This window comes from Geotrypetes seraphini, chromosome 3 (assembly GCF_902459505.1).
Source record: "Geotrypetes seraphini chromosome 3, aGeoSer1.1, whole genome shotgun sequence".
Lineage (NCBI taxonomy): Eukaryota > Metazoa > Chordata > Amphibia > Gymnophiona > Dermophiidae > Geotrypetes > Geotrypetes seraphini.
In genome coordinates, this window is record NC_047086.1 from 132,820,644 (window position 1) to 132,836,429 (window position 15,786).

The window sequence follows — 15,786 nt, forward strand, 5'->3', positions numbered from 1 at the left end:
ATAGACATCCAAAATGACCTGTTTCATGATTACGAGTTTACACCCAGTAGCGTCTACCACGAACTTTCAAGACTCAAAGTAGACAAAGCCATGGGACCAGACAATCTACACCCCAGGGTACTCAGAGAGCTGAGTGAAGTTCTGGCTGAACCACTAGCCGTGCTCTTCAATCTTTCCATGCGCACGGGAAAAGTACCCCTAGACTGGAAAACAGCTAACGTAATTCCACTTCACAAAAAGGGCTGCAGAACAGAGACAGAAAATTACAGACCGGTGAGTCTTACATCCATAGTGTGCAAACTCATGGAAACACTGATCAAACAGAATCTTGACAAAATTCTAGATGAAGAAAATTTACGTGATCCACACCAACACGGATTTACCAGGGGAAGGTCCTGCCAAACTAATCTGATTGACTTCTTTGACTGGGTGACCAGTCATCTGGATGCCGGGGAGTCCCTAGACGTGATATATTTGGACTTCAGCAAAGCTTTTGATAGCGTCCCACACCGCAGGCTGTTGAACAAACTAAAATCGATGGGATTAGGAGATACATTCACTACATGGGTAAAGGATTGGCTAGATGGAAGGATTCAAAGGGTGATGGTAAATGGTACCCCCTCCAAAACGTCAGCTGTGACGAGTGGAGTACCTCAGGGCTCCGTCTTAGGGCCGATACTATTCAATTTATTCATAGGAGATTTGACCCAAGGACTTAGAGGAAAAGTATCACTGTTTGCCGACGACGCCAAACTATGCAACATAGTAGGCAAAAGCAGTGTACCTGACTTTATGACGCAGGACCTACGACAGTTGGAACAGTGGTCATCAACTTGGCAACTAAGCTTCAATGCCAAAAAATGTAAAGTAATGCACCTAGGCAATAAAAACCCACACAGAACTTACACACTAAATGGTGAAACCTTGTCCAGTACCACGATAGAACGTGATTTAGGAGTGATCATTAGCAATGATATGAAGGCTGCAAATCAGGTGGAGAAGGCTTCGTCCAAAGCAAGACAAATGATGGGCTGCATCCGTAGGGGTTTTGTCAGCAGAAAACCTGAAGTCATAATGCCACTGTACAGATCCATGGTGAGACCTCATCTCGAGTATTGTGTTCAATTCTGGAGACCACACTACCGGAAGGATGTGTTAAGGATTGAATCGGTTCAGCGAATGGCTACCAGGATGGTCTTGGGGCTCAGGGATCTCACATATGAAGAAAGACTAAAAAAACTGCGGATGTACTCGCTGGAGGAGCGAAGAGAGAGGGGGGACATGATTGAGACCTTTAAGTATATCACGGGGCGTATAGAGATGAAAGATGATATCTTCAGTCTTACAGGGCCCTCGATAACCAGAGGACATTCGCTGAAAATCAGGGGAGGGAAATTTCAGGGTGATGCTAGAAAGTACTTCTTCACCGAAAGGGTGGTCGATCATTGGAACGAGCTGCCTCAGCAGGTGATTGAGGCCAACAGCGTGTCAGATTTTAAGAGAAAATGGGATATTCACATGGGATCAATAGGGGAGTAGGAGTCAGGGAGTGGGTCATTGGTATGGGCAGACTCGATGGGCTATAGCCCTTTTCTGCCGTCAATTTCTATGTTTCTATGTTTCTATGTTTCTATGATGGCTCCTCTTATGCACTTGCATGATGTATCCAAGTGGTATGGGTCTGAGCACTTCTAACACAAATTATTATTGTTATTTTTTTTATGTCAGACTTTCCTACATAGTATTATAAGTGGAAACATCCTGTGTTACATTTTGCTGCTGAAAGTATGCACAGGTTGATATCAACATTACTCCCATAAGGTATTGGTGTCTAATAAGACTGTATCATGAGTATAAAAGAACTCACAATTCAAATGTAGACAAGATAGTTAAGGCAGGCAGGGCCAGGCCATGAGTGGACCACGGTTAGCATGGTGGTGGGTCTGACCAGGCCTTCCTGCTCTGCTGAGCGGGAGAGGTGAGAAAGTCTGAGACTCACAAGGCCCCTGTCCTCACATCTCGGGAACAAGTTTCAAGTTTATTAGATTTTAATATACCGACCATCAAGCAAATATCTGGACGGTTTACATTAGATTTAAAATATTGACAGACAAGAGTAGAAACAATTGGAAGAAAAAAAAAAAAAATTTAAATAATTTAAATAATGTATAGTGAACATTAAAAACAATAACAAGACAGACTTGACAGTGAGGAGAGAGGGAATGGGTGGGTAAAGTTACATTGTAAGTAGAAAAAGGAGAAAGAGGGGTTAAGGAAAAAACATATTGGATGGGGATAAGATATATTGAATGTTTATAAAAGAGCAAAATTAGATAGAAAAGAATTTAAGAGGATAGAAGTTAAGTGGAAAAGAATGCATCTCGAAATAAAAAAGTTTTTAAGTTTTTCTTAAATTTGTCAAGGTTTTGTTCGTCACGAAGTGATTGTGGAAGGGAGTTCCACAATGTCGGGGCAGTTACTGCAAAGTTTATTTTGCGTGTGTAATAAAATTCTTTTATAGACGGAATCAATAAGAGATTTTGATTTGAAGATCTCAAAGTTCGAGTAGAGTACTGAGGGATAAGAAGTTTGTGGAGATATGACGGCAGATGAGAAGATTTTATTTTGAATGACAAAAGGATGATTTTGTAGGTGATTCGGTGCGTCACGGGTAACCAGTGGGCATCTTTCAAAGCAGGCGTAACATGATCATATTTACCTAGGTTATAGATGAGTTTTATTGCTGTGTTTTGTATAAGTTGAAGGCGGCAAATTTCTTTTTGTGGGAGGCCGTTGAGTAGGGAATTACAGTAATCTAGGTGAGAGATTATTAGTGAGTGAATAAGAATTTTGATGGATTCGGTTTCTAGAATTGAGGTCAATGAACGAATTATGCGTAGTTTATAGAAACATGTTTTAACTACCGAACTAATATGATCATGAAATGATAGATCTTTATCAATGGTAACTCCTAAGAGTTTTATTTTTGTCTCCATTTGAATTGGGATAGATTTGATAGAAATTTTATCTGGTAGAAATTCAGGATTTTTGATTGAACATAAGAACATAAGAACATAAGCAGTGCCTCCGCCGGGTCAGACCATAGGTCCATCCTGCCCAGCAGTCCGCTCCCGCGGCGGCCCAAACAGGTCACGACCTGTCCAAATCACCAGAAGGGGCCCCCATGCCACCTTGGTTTCCTATTGCGTCCTATCTTCCCATCAAAGTCCTAGCCCTCCGGTCTTGCACATGCACAACCTGGTCGGGTTTCTATACTTATTTTCTGGTTAGCTTTCTCAGTATCCCACGATCCCTTTATCCCTCAGGAATCCGTCCAGTCTCTGTTTGAATCCTTGTACCGTACTCTGCCCAATCACGTCCTCTGGTAGCGCATTCCAAGTGTCCACGACCCTTTGGGTGAAAAAAAACTTCCTTGCATTCGTTTTGAACCTATCTCCCTTCAGTTTCTCCGAATGCCCCCTCGTACCTGTTGTCCCCTTCAGCCTGAAGAATCTGTCCCTATCCACCCTCTCTATGCCCCTCATGATCTTGAAGGTCTCTATCATATCACCCCTGAGCCTCCTTTTTTCCAGAGAGAAGAGCCCCAGCCTATCCAACCTCTCGGCATATGGGCAGTGTTCCAGCCCTCTTACCAGTTTCGTTGCTCTCCTTTGGACTCTCTCGAGTACCGCCATGTCCTTCTTGAGGTACGGCGACCAATATTGAACGCAATATTCCAGATGCGGACGCACCATCGCTCGATACAGTGGCAAGATGACTTCCCTCGTCCTGGTTGTTATGCCCCTTTTTATGATGCCCAGCATCCTGTTGGCTTTTTTTGAGGCCGCTGCGCACTGTGCAGATGGCTTCAGTGATGCATCCACCAGCACTCCCAAGTCTCTCTCAAGACTGCTTTCTCCCAACAATGCCCCCCCCAATTTGTAGTTGAACAACGGGTTTTTTTTCCCTATATGCATGACCTTGCATTTTTCCACATTAAAGCGCATTTGCCATTTGTTCGCCCAGTCTTCCAGCTTGTTTAGGTCCCTTTGCAGGTCCTCACACTCCTCCCTGGAGCTAACCCTGCAGCACAGTTTGGTATCGTCTGCAAATTTTATGACCTCGCACTTTGCCTCCTTTTCCAGATCATTGATAAATATGTTGAAGAGTAACGGCCCCAGCACCGATCCCTGCGGCACACCGCTCGTGACTCCCCGCCAGTCAGAATATTGGCCCTTCACTCCGACCCTCTGCAGTCTACCCGACAACCAGTGCTCTATCCATCGGTGCACATCCCCTCCCACCCCGTGGTTCCACAGCTTCCTAAGCAGCCTTTCATGTGGCACCTTGTCGAAAGCCTTTTGAAAATCGAGGTAAATGATGTCGATGGGTTCCCCATTGTCCACCCGACTGCTTATTCCCTCAAAGAAGTACAGAAGGTTCGTCAAGCATGACCTTCCCTTACAGAATCCGTGCTGGCTTGTTCTCAGTAGGCCATTTCTCTCAATGTGCTCGCAAATGCCGTCCTTTATCATAGCTTCCACCATCTTCCCTATAATTGAAGTCAGGCTCACCGGCCTGTAGTTCCCGGGGTCACCCCTCGATCCCTTTTTGAAGATAGGTGTGACATTCGCCAATTTCCAGTCCTCCGGTACCTCTCCAGTTTTCAAGGATAGGTTACAAACATGCTGGATTGTGCCCGCTATTTCTTGTCTTAGCTCCTTCAGAACCCTCGGGTGGATCCCGTCCGGACCCGGTGATTTGCCGCATTTTAACCTGTCTATCTGTTTGAGGACATCCTCCTTACTTACCTCTATATGCTCCAATTTCTCAGCCTGTTCCCCACTCATGAGCTCCTCTGAGTCCGGTATATTAGATGTGTCTTCTCTCGTGAAAACCGACGAGAAGAACGTGTTCAGCCTCTCAGCTACCTCTTTATCCTCTTTAATCACTCCCCTCCTATCCCCATCGTCCAACGGCCCCACCTCCTCTCTCGCTGGTTGTTTCCCCTTTACGTAACTGAAGAATGCCTTGAAGTTTTTCGCCTCCCTGGCCAGCCCCTCTTCGTATTTCCCTTTTGCTTTTCTAACCTCTCGGTGGCATTCTTTTTGGCATTTCCTGTGCGCCTGGTGATTTTCCTCCGTTGGATCCTTTTTCCATCTCCGGAAGGATACTTTTTTGTCGTTTATTGCCCTCTTTACTTCTGCTGAGATCCAAATCGGGTCCTTTGACCGCTTGTTCTTGCAGCCTTTCCTGAAACTGGGGACGTACTTTTTTTGTGCTTCCTGCAGGGTGTCCCTGAATAGGGTCCAGGCGCTTTCCACAGTCTCCATCCTAAAGATGTTTCTGAGTTTCCTCCCCACCATTTCCCTCATAGCAACATAGTTCCCCTTCTTGAAGTTGAGCGCAGTTGTTGCGGTCCTCCTTACTATGGGTGTCCCCCTTTCTAAGGTGAATCTGATCGCATTGTGGTCACTGTTGCCTAGTGGTCCTCCCACTTCTACCCCTCTTGCAGGCCCTCCTAATCCGTTCAGGATGAGGTCAAGAGTAGCACTCCCCCGCGTCGGTTCCCTGATCAGTTGCTCCATAAAGCAGTCCCTCACAGCTTCTACAAATCCTGTTTCCCTAGTGCAGTTGGAGTGACCCGTACTCCAGTCTATCCCCGGGTAGTTGAAGTCCCCCATCACTGTTACACTTCCAGTCCTGCACTCCTGTCTCAGTTCAGCTTCCAAGTCGTGTCCGACTCCTTCTGGCGCACCAGGTGGGCGATAATACAGCCCCAGTTTTATGTCTGCACCCTTGTTTCCCGGCAATTTGACCCATAGCGATTCCAGCCCTTCTGCCTTTGTTGCCATATCCATCCCGACCGAGTAGATAGAGTCTTTTATATATAGTGCTATGCCTCCCCCCTTCTTGTGGGTCCTGTCTCTCCTGTAGAGCTTGTACCCTGGTAGCGCCACATCCCATTGATTCTGCTCTGTCCACCATGTTTCTGTAATTCCAATTATAGCTAGGTCTTCCCCCTTGGCCACGACCTCTAGTTCACCCATCTTGGCCATGAGGCTTCTTGCATTTGCGTATAAGCACCGCAGGTCCCGTTGTTTTTTCTCCACCTCTGCATTCACCTGGGCCACCTCTCCTGTTCCCTGTACTTCTGCTTTGCCCTCAGCCTTTACCCTCGTAGCTTTCAGCTTCCCCACATTTCCGCCACCCCACTTCCCCGCTTTTCCTCTGGGTTTTCTTGCCCCCTCCTGGGCCCCTGCCTCTGTTCGATCCCCCTCGCCTTGTGTAGCCCCTATGATACCCTCAGCTTTCGCCCTCGCGCCACCCAGTCCCCCTGTGTCTCTCTGCCCTTTAGTCTCTTCCCAGCAAGCTCCCTTTACCTGTTGTTTCCCTCGCTGTCTGATCATAAGATCCACTGGTCTCTCTACTTCCTCCGTGCAGTCAGCCCGTTCAGCATCTGTTCTGGATACTGTTGTCCGAAGCGTCAACATCAGATCAGCTGTCGGCTTTCCCCCTCTCCTCAGTTTAAAGCCCTCTCGATCTCCTTCTTCACATTGGCAGCCGGTAGTCTAGTTCCCTCTGTGCTCAGGTGCAGGCCGTCCCGCCGGTAGAGCTTACTCTTTCCCCAGAAGGACGTCCAGTTCCTCACAAAGTGGAAGCCCTCCTCCTGGCACCATCTCCTCAACCATGCATTCACAGCCTGGATGTCTGCCTGCCTCTTTGCATCTGCTCTCGGTACAGGCAGGATTGAGAATAGAAGACCGCGAGATTTATCTATGTTAAGAGAAAGTTTATTAGAATATAGCCAATCGTTTATGGAGTCCAGTTTATTGTTTATATCTTTTATGTCAGACGTTTTGGAAATATTGATTGGGTGAAGTAGTTGTATGTCGTCTGCATAGGCAAAGATCGTAAATCCTATAGATTGTGCAAGGGTTAAGAGGGGAGATAGGAAGATATTGAATAGTAAAGGGGAAAGAATGGAACCTTGCGGAACCCCATACGTTAATGATATTGAGGGTGAGGTTTCATTTCTAGCAAAGACTTTGAAACTGCGTTCTTGAAAGTAAGATGAAAACCAAGATAGTGCCGTTCCTGTGATACCGCACTCTTTAAGTCTGTTTAGGAGAAGCGAATGGTCAATGGTGTCAAAAGCAGCAGATAGGTCAAGTGAGATAAGAAGGACAGATTTTTGGTGGTCATGATAGTAGTGTATGGTTGAAATAAGGCCTAGCAGAGATAGTTCTGTTGAATGTGATGAACGGAAGCCTGTTTGACAGGGATGTAAAACAAAGGTTTTTTCAATGAATTCTGACAGTTGTGTGTGTATGATTTTTTCAGTTAGTTTCGATATTAAAGGAAGATTTGCAATTGGACGGTAGTTTGTTGGGAGAGAGTGATCAAGATTGTGATGTTTAATTTTTGGAAAAACAAGAGCAGTTTTCCATGTCAAAGGGACAGAACAGTTGGAAAATGATTTAGATATCATTTCCCAAAGATATGGACCAAAAAAAGAAAAGAATTTTTTGAGAAGAAAAGGAGGAATGCTTTCAAGAGGAGTGTTAGTAGTATTGAGAGATTTCAATATTAGTTGTAAGTTTGCTAGTGAGGGCATTGTGAATGTAGAAAAGGTACTGAATGAAAGAGTGGTAGAGTCATTGGTGATATGGGGGGAGAGAGAGGATGGAAGTGTTCCGAAATGTGTTCTGATATTCTTAATTTTATTGTCGAAGAAGTTTATTAGTTCTGATGCAGTGGGAGTAGTAGTTATAGGTAGTTTTTTAGTAGAATATTTTGATAAAGATTGAGCGAGACTGAAAAGTGTTGAAGAATTTTGAGTGGAAATAATAAGTTTAGCATAGTATTCCTTTTTTGCTTGTTGAATTGCTTTTTTATAGTAAGAGGATTTTTCTCTATAAAGCAATAGGAAATTAGGAAGGTTGGTTTTTCGCCATTTATGCTCTATAGAGCGAAGTTGTCTGCGTAAGATAGTAAGATTTTCGTTGTACCAGGGTTGTTTTTTATGAGTTAAGTTTGAATTACATTTCTTTTTTTTTTCATGTTGTGGTGCTAGGGAGTCTAGTAGGAATTTTGTGGAAGTGTACCAGCTGGAGGTTTGATCGTCGAGAGAGAGAGAAGAAAAGTTAGTGAGGTTTAGATTGAAATGGTTCTAGATGGATGTAAGAGTGATTTTATTAGTATTGCGGATTGTGTATATATCTTTTTTATTTTTATTTTGAATAATTCTTGAGTTTGAAGGAAAGTCTAGTTGCCAATTAATAAGTAGGTGATCCGACCATGGTACTGGAGTCTGGATGGAATTGGATATTTTGAAATAAGTGGGAAATAGATACGGGACTGAAAATCATATCTATTGTGTTGCCAGCCATGTGGGTAGGCAAGGAAAAAAGAGGAGTTAAAGAAAGGTCGGAGATCAGCTTTGCTCTGCTGAAGCTGTTTTCCTAGACTGAGCAGTCTAGTTTACTGCCAGTTTTCACTTCCCTTCTTTCCTCCAATCTCACTCTTTCCCTCCTTTGCACAGGCTGATGGCTTCAAACATAGTAATAGAGAAACTGGCATTAAAGGGAGAGTGGCAAGGATAGCAAAAGTGCTCCAGCCAGGAAAAAAAAAAAGTTATTTATCGCTTCTCCAGGACATACCTCTACTGAAACATCTTTGAAATTAAATATAATGTATCCAATTCAATCTGCTGAAAATTTCCCTACAGATACCTAACTGAAATTAATTGATTATCTTCCCCATCAAAGAATCTTTGAAAATTGAGCCCTATGTTTTCTGAATAGGGTTTTATATAAGGAAATGTTTTCATTTTGCAGGCTGTTACACCACTAATATGCATTAAAAAAAGGTCTGTCCAAGACTATGGGGCTCATTTTTAAAAGGCAAAATCATCCAAAAAGGGACAGATGGACATTTTTCATGTCAAATCTGCCCAATTTGCTATTTTCATAACCTGTTTTCTAGAAGAATATCTATGCTGTTGCTCAGTAGTTCGTCTAAATCTCAAGGGGGCATGTTAGAGGCATGGTGTGGGCAGGACTAGGGTAAGCTTCTGACTTGGACATTTTTCTGCCATAATTAACCATTGAAGAATACATCCAGGGGGCAATTTGGACATCTGGGGCTAGACCTGTTTTAATAACAAATAGGTGCCAAAAGGTATTCAAACTGACCAGATATTCACTGGAAAAATATAAACATGACCACCATTCACTTTCCCAGTGGTCACTGACCCTCTCCCACTCACCCTCAAAGATGTGAATGAAACAGTACATACCTGCCTGTATGACAACTTCAGATGTTATGGCCAGTCCTAGCAAAGCAGCAAGCAGGTTTCTGGAGTAGCCTAGTGGGTGGTGTAGTCAACTATAGAGATGGGAACTCAGGACCATATCCCACTCTAATTAATACACTAATGGTGGAATCTCTGAGTCTTCCAAAATCTGCTCAAATCCCTCTGTACCTACCTGTACCTGTTTGCTTTCTTCTGGTCCTAATAGTGGTAGAGAGTGTAACATCTGGGCATTGTCTTAGTTGCAGGAAATGTTCTCCTTTTTAGGAAAAAGAAAGGGGCTGGGATTTGATAGATCAGTTAAATTTCATGTTAAACATAAGAACATAGTAACATAGTAAACCAGGGCTAGCCAAGTCCGGTCCTCGAGATCTACTGGCAGGCCAGATTTTCAGTCTGTGTTAAACATCATTAATCGTCCCTGTTATAAATGGGATAGATCACAAATTCAATCAATTCAGAAATACAATCAAACTTTAAATCATACATTACTATCAAAAGAGTTTTAAAAGGCTGTTATAAACTGAAATGTACCTTAGCATAAGAAGGCATTGGCAAATAATAGTTTTCAGCATTTTCTTAAAATCCATCCTCCCCACAGAAAACTGCAAGATACCAGGCAAGGCATTCCATAGTTCTACGCCAGCCACAGATATCATTGATGCCCCGATCCTAGCACGTATAGTCGACATTCTACCCTCCAAACTTCATTTCTCGCTGGGGCCTTCTATGTACAGATGATGTCATCAGTTCACAGACAGCCCCAGCAAGAAGGCTGCGAAGCAGCCTGTGAGTGCTGCCGGCCCGATGCTCCTCGGCAGCAAGGTATTTATGGTTGCAGTCGGCGGGGATCAGTTGGGAGGGAAGGATGGAGGGTCATCGGCAGTTCGACTGCGCGGCAAGTGTGGCGGCGGGTGCTCAAGGGTTCTGCTGGATGAGGGATGGGAGGGAGGGAAGGATGGAAGCTGAGCAAAGGTTCTGCTGCACAGGGGGATGGTAGTGAGGGAAGGATGGAAGCTGAGCAAGGGTTGTGATGCATGAGGGATGGGAAGGAGGGAAGGATGGAAGCTGGGCAAGGATTCTGCTGCATGAGAGATGGGAGGGAGGGAAGGAAGGAAGCTAGCTGGGCAAGGGTTCTGCGGCACAGGGGGATGGAAGGGATGGAGGGATAGAAAAATTCTGCACAGGAAAGGCACAAGAGGATGGATGAGAGGGGAGGAAAGATGTTGCACATGTGGGGGAAAGGAATGAAGAAGAATTGGGGCGAAGAAGAAGGGAGAGATGATCATTTACATGAAAAAAATAAGTCCTACCCAAAAATAAAACCTAGTGCCTTTTTTGGGCCCCAAATGAATATGACACTGTCTTATTTTAGGGGATACAAGATAGTAATCTGCTGTTTGCTCCATGTTGCTATTTCCCCTAATTGTTTCTTTATATGATATTGCTTATTTGAGAATGAAAAAAAAAAGAGACAGTTTATTTTCCCCCCAAAATTAAAAAAGTTAGACCTGTGGCAGTTTTGAGCATGGACATATTTATTAATGAATTTCTAGACGTCTTTCTCAAAACGTCCAAACTCTGGCTTAGCTGTCCTTTTGAAAATGCCCCTCCATTTGATATAGTTTTCTTGTCCTAATTTTTTATTTGTAATCTATATAAAACTCTTTTGAGTGATTGCGGAGTATAATAACTAGTGCTGTTTATTGTAATGTAATATATACCACCTTTCTGTGACTACATAGTGGTTTACATATTATATACAGGTGTTTATTTTGTACCTGGGGCAATGGAAGCAATCCACGGTCACAAAATTCCCTATGATTGGTTTCTTTTCCCCACCCCCCCCACCCCCTCTTAGGGTCTGTTCAGTTTTTGACCACAGATGTGTTTCTCTTAAAGATGCAAGATATGTTCCAGGAAAGATCACATATCATTATGTTCTATTTGGGTACTGTGTCAACAGCAGGCAAGTTGGACTTGGACCCCAGGCACTCATGTTTCCTATCTAGGACTGAAAAGTGGCTATTGTTCTGAATTTGTTTTGCTGATCCACCAGGCATTGTGCTCAATAAAAAAGCAGTACACATTAAATATCATTTTTTTTTTTTCCAATCTTAGACCCATTTATTTCTCAAGTGAGCGATTTCCAGGAAATGCTTCAGCCTTTCTAGTTGAGAAGGAAGTAAACCAAGACTTAACAAGAGGAGACCAGCTGCAGCCTCAGAAATGTCATTAAAACACAAATGAAGAAGCAGAAAAGTAATCCAGCTGAAATGCATTCCTTCCGCAAGGAAAGCCTAAAGTAGTGCTCTTTTTGATTAGGCTTTAGCTGTGTTCAATGCCAGCTATTAATTAAAGTCGCATAACCTACTGAATGCTTTCAAAATATCAACAGGTTCTGTCACTTCTTTTATTAGCCTAAATCCTAGATCTGTTCCTTTTTGTTCTAATATGTTTTATTTCTTAGACTTCTCTAGAATAAAAGTTGTGCCCGTGTTTTTTTGAAAAAAAATAGAATCTCCTTTCTTTTATTTACTTTTCAATTTCTCTTGTATTTAGTCTTTCAATCAGTGTGCCACCTGCATGAAAGTCTGAGGAGGGTTAGAGCCACTGTATCTTACGTGTCCATTAAACCCATATATACCATCAAGATCTCTTAGGTCAGAAACTCAAAGCCATCTTAGGCAGCTAATGTAGCTTAGGGCTCCTTTTATGCGCTAGGGCCTTAATGTGCGGAATAGCGCGTGCTAAATTGCTGCGCGCACTAGCCGCTACAGCCTCCTTTTGAGCAGGCAGTAGATTTTCGGCTAGCCCGCATTATAGTGCACACTAATCCGGTATGTGCGCTAAAACACTTAGCGCACCTTCGTATAAGGAGCCCCTAGTGGTTAAAGGCACTTCTTCCATCTTCTCAAGGTTGTGGGTTCAAATCCCCAGGGTGGTCAGGTACCCTAGCACATATTCTTATTTTTTTTACTCAGAGAATAGTTAAGCTCTGGAACGCGTTGCCAGAGGTTGTGGTAAGAGTGGATAGCATAGCTGATTTTAAGAAAGGTTTGACAATTTCCTGGAGGAAAAGTTCATAGTCCGTTATTGAGAAAGACATGGGGGAAGTTACTGCTTACCCTGGATCAGTAGCATGGAATCTAGCTACTCTTTGGGTTTTGGCAAGGTACTGGTGACCTGGATTGGCCACAGGGAGGATGGGCTACTGGGCTTGATGGACCATTGGTCTGATCCAGTAAGGCTATTCTTATCTTCTTAATTTCAACATATCAAGAAATTGTGCATGAACACATAAGAACAGTCACTTTTTCAGTAACTGGTCCCAGACTTTACCAGTATCTCTTAAGATTATTGAATTCTCTTTTTAAAATCAAAATCCTAGCAACTGTAGTTTGTGCCCCCTCCCTCCCATGTCCCTCTTACATCAGAGAGAGCATCCCGGTGATGTCAGAGGGAAGGTTTCTGATTCAGCCATGGCTGCCCTTGACTTTGTGAAGAGGTTCCATGGAACTTCTGGCCCCATTCTGGGTCAGAAGCTTTGCATGGGGGGGTAGTCAGATTCCATGGGAATTCTGTCAGGAGCCTTGTTCCAGATCAGAAGCTTTGCACAAGTAGGCGGTGGCACAGAACTTTGTGAAGAGTTTTGTGGATTCCTAAGGACTCCTAATGGCAGCCCTGTTCTGGGTCAGAAGCTTTGCACAGGGAGGCAGTGGCACATAGACAGTATATAAGAGGTATTAATCACTTGTTGAAGAAGCTTTTCATGGGGCACTCAGTCTGTAACGAGGAAGTCAATTCATAGTGTGACAATTGGTAGGGACTTCATGCATCTTACCAATTGTCGTCTTACCAATTGTCACCCTGCCAATTGTTGTTCTACAAATTGTCTTCCTATGAATTGTCATTCTCCCACCCAGGTAGGACATAGCAGAAAATAGGCTCCACTGGCCAGAGAGAGGCAACTTTCAGTATTCTTTGCTGTGACCCGTTGCAGTGTGTGGAGAACTGGTGGGGGATGAGGGGAGCTGCATCAATATCTGACCTACAGCCATTGGGGAGGCAAGAAGGGAGAGATGCTAGATCCAAGCTAATGGGGGATAGAGAACTACTGAACTGGCTGAGAGGATACAGAGTGGGAGAGGCCAGATTCTGGTCTTGGGGTCAGAGAAAAGAGACTGTAACAGGGGAGAGAGGGGGTGCAGATGCAGGAACGAACAGAGGGAGGGAGAAAAAGATACTAGATTATTATACTACAGGTGGAGGGGGGAGTGCAGGAGGAAGAGAAGCTGGATATGGGGAAGATCAGGGACACAGAAAAACTGCTGGCTCTGGAAGGAACATAGAGACAGGGTCACAGAGGGTCAATACTGGACTGAAGCAAAGAGATTGTGAATGCCCTTCAAAGTGCTCTGCTCTAACAAATGATAGTGGAACCTAAGAGGGAAGGGACAATGCTAGATCTGGTGCTCACAAATGGAAAAAGTGTGTTTAATGTCTGGGTGGGTGCCCATCTTGGTAGCAGTGATCATCATATGGACACACAAAACTCAGTCTTGGATTTCAAGCATGCTGATTTCAATAAAACAAGGTCATTCCTGAAGAATTTGAGGTTGAGGGGTGGTAGATTCAAGAGCAATGTTAGGAAATTCTACTTTACGGAGAGGGTGGTGGATGCCTGGAATGCGCTCCCGAGAGAGGTGGTGGAGAAGAAAACGGTAACTGAGTTCAAAGAAGTGTGGGATGAATATAGAGGATCTAGAATCAGAAAATAATATTAAATATTGAACTAAGGCCAGTACTGGGCAAACTTGCACGGTCTGTGTCTGTATATGGCTATTTGGGGGAGAATGGGCTGGAGAGGGCTTCAATGGCTAGGAGGGTTTAGATGGGCTGGTGTAGGTTTTAACGGAGATTTCGGCAGTTGGAACCCAAGCTCAGTACCGGGTAGGGCATTGGATTCTTGCCCAGAAATAGCTAAGAAGAAAAAATTAAAAAAATTTAAATTGAATCAGGTTGGACAGACTGGATGGACTATTCGGGTCTTTATCTGCCATCATCTACTATGTTACTATGTAAGAAATAATTTATGTGATGGGATAATATAAGGGAAGTGGAAAGACTGTGGTCCAAGCTGAAAGGAGCTATAAAAATGATAATTAAACTATGTAAGGAAAGTTAGTAAAAGCAAGAAGAAAAGGAACCCATTATGGTTTTCAAAATAGGTACCTCAAAAACTAAAGGCAAAAGAGGCAGCATTAAAGGAATCCAAAAAACAAAAAACTCAAGAAGAGAAATGCAGAAAAGAATACCAGATAAAACCCAAAGAAGTGATGAGAGAAATATGATTGGTGAAAGTGCAGGGAGAAGAAAAAATGGCTAGAGGTAAAGAGGAGACAAGACGTTTTCAGATATATTGGAGAAAGGAGGAAGATTAGGAATGGAATTGTGAGTCTAAAAGATGCTGAGAACTGCTATGTGGAAAATGATGAGGAAAAAGCAGACATCAACATAAGAACATAAGAATAGCCTTACTGGGTCAGACCAATGGTCCATCAAGCCCAGTAGCCTATTCTCACGGTGGACAATCCAGGTCACTAGTACCTGGCCAAAACCCAAGGTGTAGCAATATTCAATGCTACCAATACAGGGCAAGTAGTGGCTTCCCCCATCTCTGTCTCAATAACAGACTATGGACTTTTCTTCCAGAAACTTGTCCAAACCTTTCTTAAAACCAGCTACGCTATCCGCTCTTACCACATCCTCTAGCAATGCGTTCCAGAGCTTAACTAGTCTTTAAGTGAAAAAAATTTCCTCCTATTGGTTTTAAAAGTATTTCCCTGTAACTTCATCGGGTGTTCCCTAGTCTTTATAAATTTTGACGGAGTGAAAAATTGATCCACTTGTACCCGTTCTACTCCACTCAGGATTTTGTAGACTTCAATCATATCTCCCCTCAGCCATCTCTTTTCCAAACTGAAGAGGCTTGACCTTTTTAGTTTTTCCTCATACGAAAGGAGTTGCATCCCCTTTACCATCTTGGTTGCTCTTCTTTGAACCTTTTCTAGTACCATTATATCTTTCTTAAGATAAGAAGACCAGAATTGAATGCAATACTCCAAATGAGGTCGCACCATGGAGCGATACAGGGGCATTATGACATTCTTAGTTTTGTTAACCATCCCTTTTTTTAATAATTCCCAGCATCCTGTTTGCTTTTTTGGCCACCAGCACACATTGGGTGGAAGGTTTCATCGTAATGCCTACAATGATACCCAGATTCTTTTCTTGGGTACTGTATTCACGGAAGAAAAGCCTGGCGAAGGACCTTGGTTGGCTGGCAAAGATGTATATGGGAATGGAGTAGATATTGCACTGTTCACAGAAGAAAGGGTTTATGAACAACTGGGACAACTAAAACTGGACAAGGCTATGGGAATGGACGAGATCCATCCTAGAGTACT